Source organism: Cotesia typhae, unplaced genomic scaffold, assembly GCF_013202065.1.
Source record: "Cotesia typhae breed Kobodo isofemale line unplaced genomic scaffold, CoteBio_Ctyphae contig_5, whole genome shotgun sequence".
NCBI lineage: Eukaryota > Metazoa > Arthropoda > Insecta > Hymenoptera > Braconidae > Cotesia > Cotesia typhae.
The window spans coordinates 12,618,295-12,634,089 of record NW_027423757.1 but is presented as its reverse complement, the minus strand read 5'-3'; the positions used below and the strand labels follow the sequence as shown (position 1 = coordinate 12,634,089).

The following is a 15,795-nucleotide window of genomic DNA, read 5'->3' as shown; positions in this document are numbered from 1 at the left end:
TTCTCTTACTCAGATTTAACTTAAAATTAAAGCCCCCGGCGACTGACTGAGGAGAGAAAAAAAAAGATAAGCTCAAATAATCTTAATAGACCGTTTTAAAAAAATTATTTTTCAGCCCTTCAATATTTTATTACAAGAATAAAAGAAAAATTCCGTCAGAGTATGTAATAACTTTTTTATTTTCAGCAATTTAAATTACCGGCAATTATTGTGTGAAGAGGAGGAAATTTTTCGGCTCGATTAAGTGCTTAGTAAATTGCAAATGACTCAAAGAACCAAATTAAACAATATTGAAAAAGTAAAGGGAAAAATAAGAAGCAATAAATTGAAATAAAATTATTTAGCGCTGTACTTTGTTGGTATTATAATAGTTTTTTTATTTTTTTTTGAGCTGCATGAGCGATAATGGAGAAAAAAGGAAAGGAAGTAACGAGGTTTGTGAGTCAATAGACTTTTTATTTCCACGTAAGCATAATCAGAATAAGGGAAGTCGAACGCCAAAGCCGGAAAGCTGCCACGATGAGGAGAGAGAGAGGAGGCGGAAGAAACTTGCGTGTAACGGAGAGAAAAAAATCCGAGTTAAATTGAAATTTAGTAATCTCATCACTGAAATAACCGTAAAGAAAATGATCAGGAGATTTGAACGGTAATGAAAATAAATTTCTGCATAATATTTAAATGAGGAAAAATCAGAGTTTATTATTTCGAGTGACGGAGTGAAATTGGATGATAGAGTGAAAATGAAACTCTATCCGTCGAAATAGTTGGAATAAATCGTTAAAAATGTCAACACTATTTCGGAATAGGAAGTAGACATTGAATCGATCAACGTCGTCTGGGGTTTACAAATATAACGAGTGTTCATTCTAGAACAGCCATTGGTATTATATCGTCTTCGCTCTTCGCTGATAGATTTAAAACGAATCCGCCGCATTATTCTTTCCTGCTGGGCAAAACCTTTACGAGCCATTTTCATCCCGTCATCCATACTATTTTCGCTATCCACTGCTGGAGCTCTCGTACGTCCCATCTTCGATCCTATCAAAATCTCTGTATCTGGGAGGGTGTAGTTTGATAGAGTTTCCTCTACAGTGACACACATCTACCTACACACACGTCTTCTAACATGACATTTCATTCTGGACGGTAGGAGTTGCCACTTTTTCTTTGCTCAGCAACACAATTCCGGAATATTTAATTTTTTAGTATTTTATTTTATAAAAAATAAATTATTAGAATTTATTTAAATTAATAAATTTTATTTAAAAAAAAAAAATACATAAAAGAATTAAATTCCTCTATGATTAAAATAAAAAAACACTATTTTTATTGCAACCCTACTCAGCAGATTGGAGAAGCAAAAACAAAAAGTACCTGTGAAGGATACTATCCTTTAAACTACGAACTGGGTATCAGTCCAGTCTCCAGTTAGACCCGTATTTCCATCCGTATTCGTATTGATTGGTTCAATAGCGCATTGAACTTTACGATCATCCGAAATCGTCGATCTCAAATCTGCAATACTGGTTCTGCTTTACAACTTTCACCTGATTTCCAGCGCAAATTTTTCCGCACCCACTGAACCACATTTTCTCGTTCGATCGAAATAGCTTTCTGACGAAAATTGGAAAAGTAATTCTCAAAGCAAAGCATGCAAATCCCGTCCTACTTTTATGACAACTCGAAATATTATAATTTACACCGTGAATCCTGTAAATCCTGAGACTTTAAAAGGGTACAGCGGGAGTTTCTATCAGTAATCTCTGATATTTTTCTTTTAAATTTCCAGGATGAAAACTAGAAATTGGATGTGAAGCGTAGAAATTATTTTTTTATATCAGCCCCGTACATAGATTGACAAGGTGAACTTTTAAAGTACTGTCAACAAATATCAAAATACAAATTTAATATACACTATTGTTTACCGAGTAGAAAAATAAATATTCGAAAACAAAATGTATATTATTTTCTCCAGTGTACCTTTTTATATTTGGCTCTCTCTGTCATGCCCCGTTCTAGATTTCATTTTATATTTTCCATTTTGTATATTCTGTTTTTTCTAGCTTGTATTTAATTTCATTCACTCGGAAGTTTTATTTATAAACACGATTGCTTTTATTTTCATCAGCGACGTATAGACAATTTCCGTTTGAGAAAGACGGGTGGTCTCCAGTCTCCAGTCTCCAGCTAGCAGTATTCATGACACCTCCCCAGCTCAGCATTTGTACATCGAACCATTACCGCAGAGACTTGTGAAATGCATATTCATTTTATTTCCAGCCAGTTTCTTCCTCTTACCTTTTAAACTCGCTCTTTTTTCTCTTTTCTTCTCTCACAGACACCTCTCACCATTCTCTAAAGACAAACACTACGCCAGGGCTTTCACGAGTGGCTATATTCGCACCGGTTCTTCTTTTATGTTTCCTGGTTTTTCCTTTTTTTAATTTGTCCTGGCACTCCCTGTTCTTGTTCCCGGTATTTTTTGTTCCCTTTTGAGCTCTGCGCCGAACAGCTTCCTTGTTTTTGTTCTTGAGTAACTTTCGGTGAGTGGCGCCCCGGAGTTTAAACTTTTCTCGACGGACCACCGTCGCGATCAGATACGTTAGACGACTTAACACTGGAGAATTACCAAATATTTAAGGCTATCATTAATTAACTCATAACTTTTTATAAACTCCTTTTTCCTGCTGCTTCATTACAGCTCTCCCATCATTAATATTTAATATTCCTAAATTAAGTCCCCATCTAAATCTCCCTGTTCAATAATTCATGACTACTCCAGTCAAGAATTTATCCGAGCTCTTGACTCATGGATTTTAATTTTCTACCGGCAAATTTATTTCTCAGGATACCAAACTTTAGAAAAAATTGCACGTCGTCAATTTCAATGGTCATTAAGTTTCAAGAGGTAAGCAGGAGCCACTCGATTATTCTTTCCTTTGACTTTGATCGTTATTAATTAAATTTAAAGTTAAGACAACATATTGCCTCTTATTAGCATTAAAAAATTTTTTTAATATTTTTTATTCCATAAAAAAAATATTTTTAATCGCAATTGTTGTATAAAAAATTGTTGTAGCTCATTATAAAAATTAATTTAAAAATTTTTAATTTTTTGTTGAAAAATTAACTCTCCAATCAATCAATACTTTAACTTTGAAGCTTGTGAGACCTGATACGCTTGGAAAAAGTTGATAAGCAAATAGTAAAGTTGTAGGAAAAATAATATATATTGTAGAATAAAAAAAGATAAAAATTTAGATTGTCTTTGATGCAACGTACGTATGAGTTTTGCACAATAAATGCTCAGGGCTATCACCGGGGTATATAACTCTAACAAAATATAAATTTATCCATGCAGTTATAACTTTGAAATGTTGTAGAGGATTATAAAACTACACGGGTGGATGTTCAGCTACTGAAACAACTATATAATGTACGAGTTGAAAAGCGCAAATATAGGAACATAGATATACATATGAAGTGATAGGTATATCTGTATATCCGTAGACGCATGGGTTGCTCGCTCATAATTGTGACTAACTTGGATAATACACTATGCGCTTGTATTCACTGTATACTTGGAGGCGGCAAACGCGCCTTGTTATACACCCGCAAACCTACCAAGTATTATTCTGTCAACGAGGCTCATAGACTCGTATCATAAGGAAATATATATCATATACCATACACCTCTTTCATACATCCGAGCTTTTGCATCATAAACCATGAAATTCTATCAAACCTATTGAGATTTAATACATCTTTAATTCTCTATAAATTTCGGTGAATTATTCTACTCTCACCTCGCAACAGAATATAATAAAAAATTATACATTTTCATTCATAAAAAATAATCCGCTTGTACTAACAATGCCAAATTATTCATTTCTATCCTAGCTGTTCAATTCAAGTTTTATAATATCTCTTTTATTGTGTTAATAAACCGATTGTTTATTTTCATACCCGTGAGAAATCCAAACATTGATTTATGTCGTTTAGTTTTTACTTTATTTTTTAGATTTTTACGAGATAATTAAAAAAATTTTAAGATTACATTATATCAAACGTTATTTTCAATTTACATTGCCTTAAATAAAAATATTTTTTATTTTTATTTTAATTTATAAATTATCAGTTTCGCTTTTAATTGAGGTCACCTACAAAAGTTTTTTTTTTTTTTTTTATTTTTATACTGAACTAAATTTTATTTATTTATATTTTTTATCATTGATTTTTTTTATGTTTGAATAAATATGTATTTTTATATTATTCTAAAGCTCGATAAATAAAATAAAAATGAAGCAATTCTAGCTGCTTTGTATAATTATCGTAATAATATTTAATATTCTCTATAAATATTAAATAACGTATAAATAATAAAACACTACGATTTTGTCTCCATGAGAATTATAAATAAATAAATTATTTAATTTTTAATCTTACATTAGAGAAATAATGAAACTTTGATGACCAAAAGTAGCTCATCGTAAATCCCTAATGAGATAATAATTATGATTACCTGATTAAAATTTCCACAATGAGTACAACATTATCGAATAGGAAGATATCAGCTGCAAATTTTAGTAGCCGTTGCTCTAATATTGATAAAGCTTTGACCAAAAGCCGACCTGGCTAATCTTCCCCTCAATATTACGGTACTTCCGATGGAAAATGTCCTGAATTTATAATAAATAAAAAATGGAATTTAAGTAACTATTATTATTAAATTATTGAGAACAAACTGACAAGTGACGCGATATACTAAGTAAAGTGAGTTGGTGTTAGGTCTGGGTTATTAGCTTGCCCCGGGGACTCTGTCATCTTAGACGAAGACTTTAGACATAGCCGGGGTACATTAACGCGATTGCCTGAAAGCCGGTGATGCCAAAATGTGGCAAAGACGTCAGAGTAGCATCTCCGGCGTCGAGCAGACCAAACAAGAGAGACCCTGATCTCTTTCTCTCTCTATCTTCGGGAGATTGTTGTTACTTCCGTGGCTTATCCTTGAGATCGATTGCCCGACGACACCTCTATTCACTTTAACGCTCTCGACCTCAATGGGGATTTACTTTTGTGTAAAATAACACCTACTAAATCATTTATCCACAATGTGGCAGGTTACTTCATTCACAACTTGACTTTTTTGGTGTAAAATGGAAATTTTTTTTAATTCTATCCTTAATTTATTTTAATGAAATTAATATTTAAAGAATTAATAAGCAAAAAGTTTTATTAAAAATTAAAAATATTATTTTAATTTATTTTTTTCTCTATAAAAATATTATGTAGCTATTTAAATAAAAAAAAAAAAAAAGAAAAAAAAATTAATTTTTACAATATTGTTCGGCAAAAATTGAAAAACCCTTTACTTATTAAAATTTTTGACCCATTTTTGTACAACTAATTTACGCGCAAAAAATAAATTATTAAAAAAAAAAAAAAAAAAAATGGTCAGTGATAGTGAAAGAACCGGTAACGATAGGGTAATTTTACCTCGATATTAATGGCAGTGGTCCAGCGGTTTTTCCGGAAGCTATTTCGGTCTCTCTTTTATACTCTGTCCATCTCGGCTCTCGAGTGTAGTCAATATACGGCGATGTGTGGGTGTGTATTAAAGTCCATCGACTCGATAGTTTACAAGCGTATTATCTATACACTAAAGTGCTCTTTCCATCTGGAAAGTTGGCCGCATTGCGGATTTAATTCCTAATAATTTATTAATGGAATCTCAAAAATTTTCTCCAGACTGTTATTATGCAGGAACTCTCAAGTGTACATGAATATATAATAGCTCCGGAAGAGCCGTGTTGGAAGAACTCAAGAATAAAAACTACCGTGTATAATTATTAGTATAAATATATAGACACAAAAACGAAGGAAACATGATGCCGCATTTGGTTTAATTTTTTGGACCTAAGTGGATAAATAGCCGGAGTTTGGAATAACAGGGACTCGAGCAACAATGATGCAATGATATTCCAGTCACGATTAGCAGTTAAACTCGCGCTACTCGGACACGAATGAAAAGTACAAGTTTAACGCATCGATCAAAACTCCGCTGGCGTATGTTCGGGAGGTTGTTCCCGATGGTGTGCATAGTTGTGCAGACTAGACCGGAGAGATGCACCGAGCTTATATATATATTCGTATAAATATGTACTTTTGCAAGCTGGGTGCCGGTAAAAGAGCGAGAGAGAACCAGAGAAATAGTGAGTGGAGAGGAAGCCCATTATTCCTGGAGCGAAATTCCACGGCGAGAAATATTTCACTTGGGCCGCCGACAAAGGTCGTTTCGCTGAAAATGGCCATAGTAATTTCGACGCGAGCGTGCCGTACCCTAATATTTCTAAACCTTTTTCCCTTTTTATTCCCTCTTTATTATTATTATTATTATTATTATTATTATTATTATTATTATTATTATTATTATTATTATTATTATTATTATTATTATTATTATTATTATTATTATTATTATTATTATTATTATTATTATTATTATTATTATTATTATTATTATTATTATTATTATTATTATTATTATTATTATTATTATTATTATTATTATTATTATTATTATTATTATTATTATTATTATTATTATTATTATTATTATTATTATTATTATTATTATTATTATTATTATTATTATTATTATTATTATTATTATTATTATTATTATTATTATTATTATTATTATTATTATTATTATTATTATTATTATTATTATTGTTACAATGTTCTTTTTTGCTCTCTAGCATCACCGCGAGTCTATCCCACGACTCTCTCTATAGGCTTTTTATCACGAACGTGAGAAAAAGTTAACTAAAAATATATATATTAAAAAAAAAAAAAAAAAACTAACTAAAACTCGCAAGTGTTTCTCTTTGGAGTATTTTTGTGTGCACCACATTGTTACGCATGTCAGAAAATGTTTGTCGAATTTCCAAATAAAATTCCAGTGTACAGGTGCTCGCATTCCTCAAACACAACTCTCAAAAGGATCTTTTTTTTTTTTTGCTTTTTTAAATTGACGGAAATATGAATTCACTGTCATCGAATACCAAGAGTTTTAAAAAGGAAGATCGTTTATCTGATTCGAATTTTTATGTGTATATATTTTTGCATTGCAGTGGTGTGCAAAAAGGGGCTGGAAAAGAAACCATACCTCGGATAATTGCAATAAAACCACACGCTATTTCTAAAACCATACAAACGGCATAACGTCGCGGTTATTGAAAAATATTTTCTATTAAAAACATTTTTTAAAAACGTTATTCAAAGCTGAAAGCTCTGCTATATACAGATATCTATACTGTGGAATCCAAGATTTAAAGCTTCCTTTTTTCTCCAAATATTTTTATTCACCGCACTATTTTTCGCTCAATGTGAGATTCTGTGAATTCCAGGTACTCGGTAATCCGAGCTAAATTATCGCTTTTATTTTCAGATCGAAATGAAATTTTTGTAATATAAAGACTTTTAGCACCTATACATACCGAGAAATAAATTATAAAATCGTTTTAAAAAACATTACGCTCTAATTTAGGAAATTATACCGATAATTTAAGAAATTTAACATCGAGTTAACGCAGAGCCGTAAACTTAAGGACCGTAATGTTATACCCGGGCTTAGAGACAAAACTGTAAGCTTACCTCGGGCTTAAGGGATTACAATCCCAAAAAACTCCCAACTACTTTTGATCAATTTTACTATTCAGCCGTTTACGCCGCGAAAAGTAACAAAACGACGTTCTAATTGCTCTCATTACAAAATATAAGTGTGAATTTTTGGAAAGAATAAAATTTGAGTGCATAAAGCAAGCACTTACTTCTACAGGGAGAATATCTAATCGGAAACCCGTGAATCACGTACTCGTGGTTACATTACGAAGCAGCCTTGTATCCTTTCGGTTCATTTAATCTTAGTTTCTGGATTACCCCCACCCGTGGTAGGATACAGTGACGCGGATGGCTGGTTTCAGGGGTTGTGGTTCGTCTCCGTTGTTACAATGTCAGCCCCTCGACTATGTCGCTCAAACAACATCAAAATGTACAAAGTTTATGCTCGTTAAATACGTAAACATCAATGTCTCTTACTATTTTTGTTTTTAGTTTTATTTTGCTTTTCTCGGCAGACTGTCACAGAAAATGTCAAGCGGATGCTTTTAAATTCACTGTAACATTTATTTTAATGAGCAATATCAAGCACTAAATTGTTGAATACATTACATTATTTTTCAAAAGAACTTTTTGTCGTACGGTTAGATCGTTTTTTTCTTTATCAAACTTAAAAATTAAAATATCTTGAAAAAAAAATTCGTTGTATGAAAATTTAACGCCACCAGCCCTTATTTAATACAAATGGATAATTCAACATTAAAGTATAAATATTTTGAAGAAATAACTCAAAATATAAATTAGCTGATGTTACATTTTTTTTTACAGTAAATTTTAAATCAGAAATAAGTGGATGGAAATTTTTATCAATAAAAGATATTTCGTTTACAATTATAATCAATATGAGATTTATTGGCAGATTAAAAAATGAACGTTTATTGTTATTTGATTACTGGTATAAAATGAATAAAACTCGGGATCGCACGTCTGTAGCTAAAATTCTAAGGAATTTCAAATGCAAAGCCAGTGCATTAGTGGTTTGTAATACCCGACGAACAACCGAATCAACAATAATAGCAGCGCAATAACAATAATAATGATGATAATGCTAACAACAAGAGATGCAATCGGTGAGCATTAATGGAAACGTGAGTCTCTTTTATGTCACGTCATTATCCTCAATGAAATCGGTATATATTCCTCCGGATCGTGATGATGCTGAATAATCAATCATACATCATTCTATTCACGCGGACCAGTCTGATTGTTTCCGTGACAAATCACTCGTTGTTATATCTACGATCCGGGTACACGGCGCGTTAATACCAGCTCACTTCGAGCTCCGCTAATGATCCACTATTTCATCACGTGTCTTGTCCGTGATATATATATATATATATATATATATATATATATATATATATATATCGTATCATCGGCATAGACATCGACAGCGGCACATAAATCCACTCAACTCGATATTATTTTCATTTTTTCTGTTTACCAACAATTCAAAAGCAATTCTGTCAAAAAATGGGCTGTTTGTCAACCAATTCTGTTACAATTAAACTTCAATGGTGAATTTTATTGAGGAAAATAGATCGAATTAAATTCGCCGGACGAATGGCTTCAGTATCTTGATTCAAGCGATCATTCACTTCACCGTTTTTCTCTTTTTAACTCATATCGGGTCAACTGATGCACAATATAAGTGGAATTCCGATGTGAATCGTGGTCACTGTACAATTCTGTTTTATACACAGAGCAGTCGACCTTATTTTGCAGCACTTAATTTCCGGTTGTCGCACTACGTTTCTCCTGGGTTTTATTCGTGTAGCCCTCCTCCCTCCCATCCTGACTACTGCTTTTATATCGGAAAACGAATAAAATCTCTGCTTTAATTTTTAAATTTGTCGCAACCAGAAAGCTAAAAATTTTGAGTCAAATTAAATGGAATGTTTGTTTGTAAACCTTTTAAGACCATGTAGTACAGTCTGATGTCGGTAATCCAGTGACAATAAATGCCAATTTTAAAGTAATTAAAATAAGTTTAAAATAATTAAGTTCAATAATTACTTGGTCAAAAAGCGTGTCAGTATTTTTTTAACAATTGAAATATTCCCTGTTCTACATATTCTCATTGTCCGGACTTAAAAGGGCAAAAGTGTTTGCAATACTATACTCCAACTGATGATAATGATGAGAGAAAAATCGTATTGCATAATAGAATAAATACTCTTATCTGTGTAATAAATCTTGAAGCTGGTAAGACTTTAGCAAATATAATGGAAGTTTACGGCAAAGTAATAGACTAGTCGAGCGACTTTAACAACTCACGCAGACAATTCAAATAGTGGATGCTCCTTGCCACTCAACATCAGCCATTTCTCGCTCGCTTATCGTTTTCCGTTTGCAAATATCAATAGCTAACGCTCACAATGCCTGTCATTGACAAAAGAACTTCTACAAACACACTGTACTAGATATATTATATATATATATATATATATATATATATATATATATATATATATATATATATGTTATTATAAAGTCTCAAATCTGAAGGCAAACAATCTAAGCAACAAATAGAACGTCAGCTTGGAAATAATTAAAAGTATTTTTAAAAAAACTCCCAGGTAAACTTTGCTACGGTGATTGTTATTGTTGATATTTAATCGTAATAAATGCGGGAGAATATTATCCTCGGAAAAAAACGAGGGTGGGTTTTTTGCATTACAGCTTCCATTAACGCGATCAGGGGGAATTTAATCTACAGACCGATACACGCTCGCTGGATAAATCGATGAATATTTTTATACTCGATAAAGTTAAAAGTCAATAAACTAATAATTTATATGCAGAAAAAAAGTTAATTTAATTTTTTTTATAATCTACAGGGTGCAAAAAATCAGATCTTATATATATATATATATATATATTTTATTCGTAAAGAAAAAAAGCCCGACGTTTTATCGTTGGGTAAAAAGTAAAACGTACTGATATAGATATTTTTTATGGGCACATGTGGTAGCAAAGACAAAAAGTGATTGCTCCGAGGCGTCTTTTTTAACTGGAAAGCTCTAGCTTGAGAAAATTCAAAGGTAAGAAGACACTGAGAAAAAAAAAAATAAAAAGATTTTATATTTAGAATAGTCGCTTTGAAAAGAGCTACACATATAATCAAAAAAATGAAAAAAAACTTTTAATTAAATTAAACATTTTTTTATTGAGGATAGAATTTAATAATTAATAAAAATTCAATCAATTATTTAAAAATTGTGGCAAGTTTTTATTTTTTATTTAAAATATGGATTTTTCATCGTAAAGTTGAACCACTCCCCACAACAGAGAGTCTAATGTCTTCAGATTATCAAGTAAAGGTGGGGCCGAGAGTTTAAATCTCGTCAAAAGTTCGCGAGGATCTTGACCCCATCCCTTTAGACTCTCTACATTGAACCTTTGCCTTTAACCTTTAGCCTTTTTATTTATTTTTGGTCTTTATCTGCGATTCCCCCAGCTTTGGTCTCGGAGCTTAACTCAACTGCTTGCATGTAATATTAAAATTGATGGGAAGGGCCTCGAGATCGTTAAGGGTGCTCCTCTACACATGCCGGTGAGCTTTCTGGTCATTCACTCCTCCCTATCCCTTCTGCAGCCTTTCCACAGGAAATACCGACGAACACGAAAGAGTAAAAGTACAAGTCCAAGTAGAAGTAAAAGCCACCACCAGAAAAGAGCTCACGGCACTTCCGCTTTCTGCTTACCACGTGAATTTTCCATTTCTCAAAACTTCAGGCTACGAGCTGCAAGCTTCGAGCTTCAAGCTTCAACCGACCCCGTGTAAATACATATACATTTTATACAGATAGAGATGAACATTAAGTAGTTGTGTGCAGCTAAAGTACCGGGTCTACTTCCACAGCAGCGTTTTCAGTTATATCTTCACGCTCGACGAGACAAAACGGATCTCGCCGGTAGTTTCTGTTGTACACAACGCCTCCAGATGTTGGTACTCTTGTATTGTTCGGTCCTTCACATGTGAAACCCAAAACAAAAAAAAAAAAAAAATAGTAAATATACTTGGAAAAAGCCAACAGAGTTAAAAAAAAAAAAAAGATTACTAAAAAAGCTTCACCAGTATATTCATTTTAGTTTTTAAAATTTCACTTTAAACTTTCAGAGCTTATTTTTTATTAATTTATTAACTTGCAACCAGTGAAGTTTGCTATTCTACTCGCGAATACGCTCTTTATCTTGATCAGATTTAGATTAATGATCTCGCTGGAAAATACTTTAAGGAATTATTATAAGGATTTATGGGATAAATTTTTTTTTCGCGTTATTAAAAATAATAAAAATTCCTGGAAAAGTTTTCGAGGGAAAAAATTAATATATCTTCGTGTAATATCAAATTTAATCATATATTTTATTGTATGAATTTTATATTATTACCTAAAGCCAAGATTTTTGACTTTTTGATTTCTGATTGGTCCTGAGAGAAAATTATAAGAAATATTTTTTTTTTTAATTATATTTTGAACAACCTTTATTTAAAAAAATTTTTTTTTCCATTAAAAAGATAAAATAAGTCTCAATAAGTAACAATGAGTAATGATGACGATAACTAAAGTTGTCTTGTAGTTAATCAGAGGAACAAAAGGATGAAAATGTAGCTTAATCGAGTACCTGTCGTAGTTGGTTAGCTAGCCGGAGACAGAAAAGCTTGTTAAAATAATAAAAAATCAGGTTTTAGATGAACAGTATCTGGCATTGGTGCACACAACTCACCCGTGATTTATGGCACTTTTTTACTCGCTCCTGATTAAAGAAGTTATCCAACTTTTCTTATACTTTTCCGGGCAATCGTCTGCCGCCTAAGGCGCTACCTCAACTAAGCTCAACTGATGCCGGGTGGAAGTAGTAGAACCAGTAGTTGTAAGATCCGATTTTCAATCTCAAAGCCCGAGACCAAGAGTCAATGAGCTTACCTCGGTAAAATACCCCGAGATTCCCTTTTATATCAGGCTCAAAACGCCATAAATACATAAACTCTATTATCATTATCTCATTTTAATTTACCTCCAGTGAGAAATATATTGTGCCAGCTCTTACTCTAATATCCCGAGATAAACAAAAAGCGGCAGCTAATTTACATCCACATAAATCTCGATAGCGAATCTCTATCTCCATAGTGAATACTAAAACCCTTTTAATAACTACTTTTTCTTTCAATCCATCAAAGCCAAAAATAAAAATAAAAAATAAAAATCGAGCTTTCTTAATAGAAAGTTTAAATTTTAAAACCTTTCAACTCAAATTGAGTCTCAATTCGCAATTTATCTTCATATTTCTATATAAATCGCTTAATGCTGGAATAGCTTATCATTTTTTAGTAATAATTTATTACATTAATGCTTATCCAGAAGATACTTCTTTTGCACAAATACAATGTTGAGTTTACAAAAAAAATTTCTATAAATATTTTTCATGTTTTTTCGATTAAATGTTAAGCTTTTTTGATAAATAAAAAATTGCAAACAAAGAATTTAAAAAAAAGGACAAAGCTTTCTATTATTTTTCATGAAATTTTTTTTTCGAATAAATATTAAGCTTTGACGAATAAAAAATCCGAAGCTTTTATAAAAAGAATTTTAAAATTTAAATTATTTCCGAGTCTCTTTGACTTTGAAAGAAAATCGATGCGTAGTTTCTACTCTTAATAAACATGTAACGCAAATATATACGTAAAAAGTATCAAATTACCTCGAAAAATAAATACAATAAATGTATAAAATAAAAAAAAGCTCGATGAACAAGAACAAACCTTGATAGGCTGGTTATTACAAAGATAATAATCTATCGCACGCACACATGGCTGAAATTTTCTTGGGTTTTTCTTGAACAGAGCGGATGGCTCGTTATCTTGACTCGTATCTCTTGCACTTGAGCTGGCTTAGTATCTTGGCGTGTTAATTTATCCAGTTACTGTAGTAGACGTGAGGAGTATCACATACAGGGAGCAGATAGGCGAACAGACTAGACCAAGACAGAATAAGGAGAGCAGAGCAGACACTTTGACTAGTAAGTACACATGGATACGCGAACATAAACCACCGTTGCGGTAGACGTAGACGAGTAACCTAATAGCGGGAGCGATAAATTAGTGGCACAGTCCTTGGCCGCGACACATGACACCGCATCTGCGCTCCTGCTTTGCATTCTCTCATCCTCTCATTGAGATTTCGACTGTCTAAGTCTTCCTCGCTATCCAACACTGCACGTGTTAGATATTAAACAAACTATTACACTCTGTATAAATATTTATTCGATATTAAATATTAAATAAAAAAGAGGTAGAGTGTGGGTGATTGTTCGATTATTATCGCTCCAATAAACAATTTCACTCTCGATCCAATGGGTTTGTTTTCACGTCAACGATTTCGGCTTATATTTTTTCCTCACATTTTTTTAATATTTTTCACTTGGAGATTTTCAATCAATTAATTAATATTTAAATTATTTTTCAATAAATTTAATGAGAATCACGTTTGACAGCACACACGCACGCTAATTTACTAATCGTAAATATAAATCCATTAAATTTATTGGGTGTCATTGAGGTTCTTATTGTTATTAATAGAAGTTACGAGCGAGCAAATTGAATTGACAATGAGGATAATGAGGATGATAATTGATAATACGAGCGAAACACATGGCTTAGAGAAGATAAAGAGCCGAGTTAGAGTCTGGAGATGGTGACGGTAGCGCGTCCCGTGATAACCTGTCGAGTGAACGCTCGTTCCAACGTTCTGTTCCCGTGCATTTGTCTATAAAGTCTATATAGATATAGAGAGACGCTCGACAGAGTACAACGTCGACGACGGCGCCCAACGTGCTCTGAGTGTGCGCATTATTTCTCTTGCTCTTGCCCAGCTGGTTCTTCGAGTTAATAACTACAGACAGTCATACAGACAGACAGACAGACAGAGCATTAACGATCGTCAATTATGTCGTTTCATTAATTATCAAGCCCGTTTAATTAAATTTTATTCTTCAATATGACCGAGCATCCAAGATAAAAAGTTAAAATGTTTGCTTTGGATTTATCATTTATTTTATTTTGACTTGGGAGATAAAATACTTGTGATAATATTGGAGCTGATAATATTAACCGAGAGGAGAGAATGCAAGTGAGCGGGTTCACGCATCACAAGCTTAATTGCTCGTTCTCACAGTGAGCGACGACGAGGAGCAGACCGGAATACTGGGGACTAGAATAGAGCCAGTAGTGTAAGAGCCAATGTCGGTGGAGGACGTGCGCAATTTAGTAATGACAGCGATTGCGTTTCTGTTATCTGTTATGTCGTATAGATACTCAAGTACCGGCCAGTGTTGGTAACTAGCTACAAGGGATACCGTGCAGGGTGCAGTTCACGTAATTGCTTGTACTATACTTTCTACCGAGAGTACTGCTTTCGCGAACCCCATCACGTACCTTTTTATTCCAAGAAACAATCGCGCATGGTAGAGTTTGTCTAAATTTGAATCAATAGAACAGAACTATAAATTTTAAAAAATGTTCAGGATTTATCGAGCGAAAAATAAGCCAAGAATTATTTAAACTTAAAAGCAATCACAGTTAAACCCTCCAAAATAGACAAAAAAATTATTTTTATTTTATTATTTATATTCTAAAAGTTAACTCTCTAGTTAGGAGAGAATTTAGCGATCATGCGCACCCCGTCGGGATTTTTTGGTACTATTTTTCTACAAAAAAAAAAAAAGTATTTTATGTTTACTTTGTAAATTGAATCCTTCAAAGGTAATTCAACATCAAAGCTTAAGTTTTGGCCATAAAGACTTGGCCATAAATTGGTACCACAAACTTTAACCGACCATTATTGGGTTGATAAATGACAAAAAAAAAAAATTTAATCCATAAATGAATTAGCTTTATTTACCAAAGATATATTGACCGCAGTTTTCCGAAAACTCTGCGATTGCTTTATTCTCCCTCACGTTAAATATACGCCAGATTATAATAATAATAACAACAAAAACAATTAATATAATTGTAAATGCTTTCAACATCGATAAATCGCGGGTAGATAAAATACCCGAGCATTTATCCCAACAATATTTCACTAAAGCGAAAAAAAATATAAAAAA

General features: G+C 32.5%; 1 protein-coding gene across 1 annotated transcript in view; it reads right to left on the bottom strand.

Annotated features, from left to right (window-relative positions):
• LOC141530822 (chondroitin sulfate N-acetylgalactosaminyltransferase 1-like) overlaps positions 1-14,372 on the bottom strand; it is a 51,310-nt gene extending 36,938 nt beyond the window's left edge. The window contains exon 1 of the mRNA XM_074248162.1: positions 13,451-14,372. The gene's annotated coding sequence lies outside the window, so the exon portion shown is untranslated. The remainder of the gene's footprint in view (positions 1-13,450) is intronic.
• Between the last annotated feature and the right edge of the window lie 1,423 nt (positions 14,373-15,795).